Source organism: Olea europaea, chromosome 4, assembly GCF_002742605.1.
Source record: "Olea europaea var. sylvestris chromosome 4, O_europaea_v1, whole genome shotgun sequence".
Taxonomy (NCBI): Eukaryota; Viridiplantae; Streptophyta; class Magnoliopsida; order Lamiales; family Oleaceae; genus Olea; species Olea europaea.
Genome location: NC_036240.1, coordinates 9,054,109 through 9,058,750, shown reverse-complemented (window position 1 = coordinate 9,058,750; position 4,642 = coordinate 9,054,109).

Here is a 4,642-nt window from a genome sequence, read left to right as displayed (position 1 = left end):
TTCATAGGATTCTTGACGTACCCGAACGATGTCGTATTAGCGGCCCTTTGCAGAGCAACATCCAACACCACTAAAGTATGACTGTCCTCATATAAGGTACCATGATAACCTTAAGTCAAAGGACCAATTTCATTACCGAACGTTTTGAGATTAATTACTGACACTCAGATAGTTATCCATGTGGAATCTCTCGGCGGGTCTCCAATGTTTTGTTCTATAACAAAACATCCACGTGTTCATTTAAGTGTCACCACACTTTAACTTATGAGATCAGCTACTTACTTCACAAGTAAGAAATGTCACACGTGATGGTCTATCCGTAATAACGATATCCGTATCATGTTATTATTTACGACCACGGATGATTTAAGATTCAATCAAGATGTAATTTGTATCTCACAATCACAACTCTTTGTGATTAACAAATTCAAAGATTTGAATCTCGGACTCTATTATTTATTTAATTGTCTATTAATTAAATAATAGATCTGCCATTAAATTGAATTAATTATATATCAAAAGTATTTATGTCCAAAATTGATTGGACCTAGGGCATAATACTTACAGTTGTGGACACATGACAATTGATTTTATTAAATCTAATCGCAGAACCTTTTGACTAACGTTTTGTGGACGAAGAGTTTTTGTCTCACTCACTAGTCAAAATGTTCTATAAAATTTCATTGGGAGAATCTCAACTGAATTTCAAGCAATAAGAAGAAGAACTCCTGCGTTGATGGTAGAGATAAAAGCATCTGGAGCACTACGCAAAGAAGTGGTAGAAAGAATATGCTGAGGGAAAGAAATCCAAGAACAATGATGTAATGAGTGAAGTTCAACCTGAGAATGAACTTACTCAAAATCACTACCAACTTAATAATCACAGCTTAAAGAGTTAAGTTCTCGGCCCAATTGCTGAATTAATCACATAAATTGAGAATGTGTGAAGATAGAGTTAGAGGAGGAAGAAGAAGAAGATACTAGAAGTAGAAGAATTAAGAGAGAGAATTGATTGATAGAAACGATTTTGCATCAACAACATAGACCCATTTCTCCTCTGTTCCGTGCATATGTAAGATGAAAATACAAAATGAATGGAAATCGTATTCCCTTTACAAAAAATGCAATAAGTAAAAGACACTTCTGTGGACCCCACTTCTGAAAGCTAGTTACGGTTGGTTCTTTGCCTTCTTTCCCCCCAATTCTTCCATTGTGTTGACACTACTGTACGACGAAATCTCGTGTATTAAAATATAGAAATCGTTACAAATTGTATTTTGATAAATACAAGTGATGTTGACCTTCTTGTAATTGCAAAATCTTCTGATTAATGATCTGAATATTTGAAGACAAGGGACCACGTGACTTGAATTCTGGTCTTCAATAATTTGTTGAAAATTTGATTTGTCGAGATTTGACTTGTTTGGAATTTGAATCTTGAGGCTTGGACTTGGACTTGAATTTGATTTGATTTGAAGAAGATTTTGATCTTCTTGGATTAGGCGCGAACCTATTTGATTCGAAGAAGATTTTAATCTTCTTGGGGTTCACCGAGTTTAGGCTTGACAGAATTTTTTCCCGTCTTTCAGCCTTGGGATTTTTTCAGCACTTCGTGACGTTTTCTATTTTCTTTCTTGCTTGCTTTCTGTGTCCCTGTCTTATGGACCATTGGTCCTATTTATAGGGGAGAATTCGCGTTAATTTTAGTAATTACTCAATTACATCTAATTAAAAGAGATAATTAAGTAATTATGATTTTATTTATTTGTTTGTTTATTTATTTAAAATGTGATGTGGGCATTTGGATTTATGAACCTTAGTAAATTTTAATTTAATTGGGCTAATGATTTAAATCGATCAAATCCATTTTATTTTATTTTATTTTTATGTCTACAACTACATCCTCATGACAACCCCCTTCCTTAAATGAACCTTGTCCCCAAGGTTTAAAATTAGAGTATTTCTTCTGTATGTCATTTGAATCTTCCCAAGTTGCCTCTTCTGTGGTCTGCCCCTTCCATTTGATTAGCCATTGAGCTCCGACACAATTTTCCTTTTTGTAAATTCTAGTTTGAATCACTTCCTCTGGTTGTTCCACATCCTTCTCTTCAGCTGATAATTGTTCTACAACCACTTCTTTACTTCCTATCTTCCGTTTAAATAATGATACATGAAACACCAGGTGAATTTTTGCTTGTCTGGGAAGTGCAAGGCGATATGGTACACTTCCAATCTTCTTTTCAATCTGATAAGGGCCATAGTACCTAGGACTGAGCTTCTGATTAATTTTCTTAGCAAGAGTCTACTGTTGATATGGATGTAACTTTAAATATACCTAGTCACCTTCTCTTGATAGCTGAATGAAAAGTGGTATTGTACCACCACTCAGCTAAAGATACCTATTTAGCCCATGCTTTAGGTCTGTAGTGTGTCATGCACCTAAGATACAACTCCAAAAACTGATTCAACCTCTCAGTTTGGCCATCTGTCTGTGGGTGGTACGCTGAACTAGCTGCAAATTAGTCCCCTGAGTTTAAATAGCTCCTGCCAAAAGATGCTAGTAAAAATCTTGTCCCAATCAGAGAAAATACTTTGAGGCATGCCATGGAGTTTATAAATATGATCCAGGAATATTTGTGCCACCTTCTTTGCTGTAAAAGGATGAGAAAGATTGAGAAAGTGGCCATACTTGGTAAATTTGTGTACAACCACTAAGATGACATCCTTTCCCTCAAATTTTGGCAGCCCCCAATGAAGTCCATGGATATATGACTCCGCGAATGTTGAGGTTCAGGCAGAGGCTGTAGCAAGCTTGGATATGGTAAGCGTTCGTCCTTACATTTCTGGCAAATTTCACATTGTAACACCTCCCTTTTGATTTCTTGCGCCATGCCTGCCCAGTAAAAGTGTTGTTTAACTCTAAATATGTTGGACTGTATTCCAGAATGCCCCCTATTTGGGAGTCATGTATAGCTTGAATCAAATTTTTCCTGATATTTTTCCCACTGCCAATATACAACTTATTTTTGTACTTAATCAACATATTTTTATACTGATATTCAGGTTCTGCAACTAGATCCAAAAGCAAGGCTTGGATCTTCTTTTCAGCAAAAACATCTCCCTCATAACAAGAAATCACCTCATGTATCCACGCTGGTATTAACTGGGTAATGGCAGCACACTTCCCATCATTTTCTATCCTCCTAGAGAGCGCATCCGCTACCACATTCTCAATCCCTTTTTTGTACTGGATTTGATAATCTAAACCCATCAATTTAGTTAGCCACTTTTGCTGTAATGGAGTAGTTATCCTCTGTTCAAGTAAGAACTTTAAGGATTGATGGTTGGTTTTGATGATGAAGTGGTGACCTTCCAAGTAATGTCTCCATTTCACCACTACAATAACTAAGGCCAAGAGTTCTTTCTCATATATTGACATTCCCAAGCTCCTTAGTCCAATAGCTTTACCAATGTAAGCCAAAGGTTTCCTATCCTGCATTAATATTGCCCCAATGCTTTCATAACAAGAATCTATTTCCACAATAAAAGGTTGCTCAAAGTTGGGTGAGGTTAGCACTGGAGTGGAACTCATGGCTAGCTTAAGATTATTAAAGGCTGCCTCTACTGTATCTGACCATAGAAAATTATCTTTCTTTAGCAAATCAGTGAGAGGCTTGGCTAATGTCCCATAGCCTTTCACGAATTTTCTATAGTAGCCAATCAAGCCCAGAAATCCCCTTAGTTGTTTGATATTAGTTGGCACAGGCCAAGACTGCATTGCCTCTACTTTCTTAGGATCTACTAATACCCCTTGCTGATCAATCACATGGCCGAGGTATTCCACCTTCTTTTTCCCAAAAGTACACATTCACTTAACTTGGCATACAACTCATATTTCCTGAGTAACTGCAGTAAATCCTTAGATGTTCACAATGACTGGGCATATCCACACTATATATTATTATATCATCAAAAAAAACTAGCACATATCTTCTCAACTGCTCTTTAAATACCTCATTCATCAGACATTGGAAGGTGGCAGGAGCATTGGTCAACCCAAAAGGCATGACCTTAAATTCATATAGTTGTTGATGAGTTTTGAAAGATGTCTTATAAACATCTTCTGGCCTAACCCTTATCTGATGGTATCCCGCTCTATGATCAATCTTAGAAAAATATTTAGCTCCATAGAGTTCATCAATCAAGGGTATAGGGTATTTATCCTTCACAATTAGGTTATTAAACTGCCTGTAGTTAACACAAAACCTCCAGGTTTCATCCTTTTTCTTTACCAGCAGCGGAGGAGAAGCAAAAGAGCTGTTACTAGGTTGAATACTTCCTGACTCTAACATCTCTTTAACCAATCTTTCCACCTCAATTTTTTGGATAAAGAGACATTTGTATGGCCTGAGTTTGAAGGGCTGAGCCCCTTCTTTTAGGTTTATATGATGATCATGGCTTCTGATTGGAGGTAGCCCCTTAGGTTCTGCAAACGCATCTTTGAAGTCAGTTAAAATTGGCTTGAGTTCTTCTGGTGTTTCTGTTGAATCTGTCTCTGCATTGATATATACTTGCCCCATGATTCCGTAGTCTTGCTTGTCAAACCATCTCTCTAGTTGCTCCCCACTGATCATTTCCATTT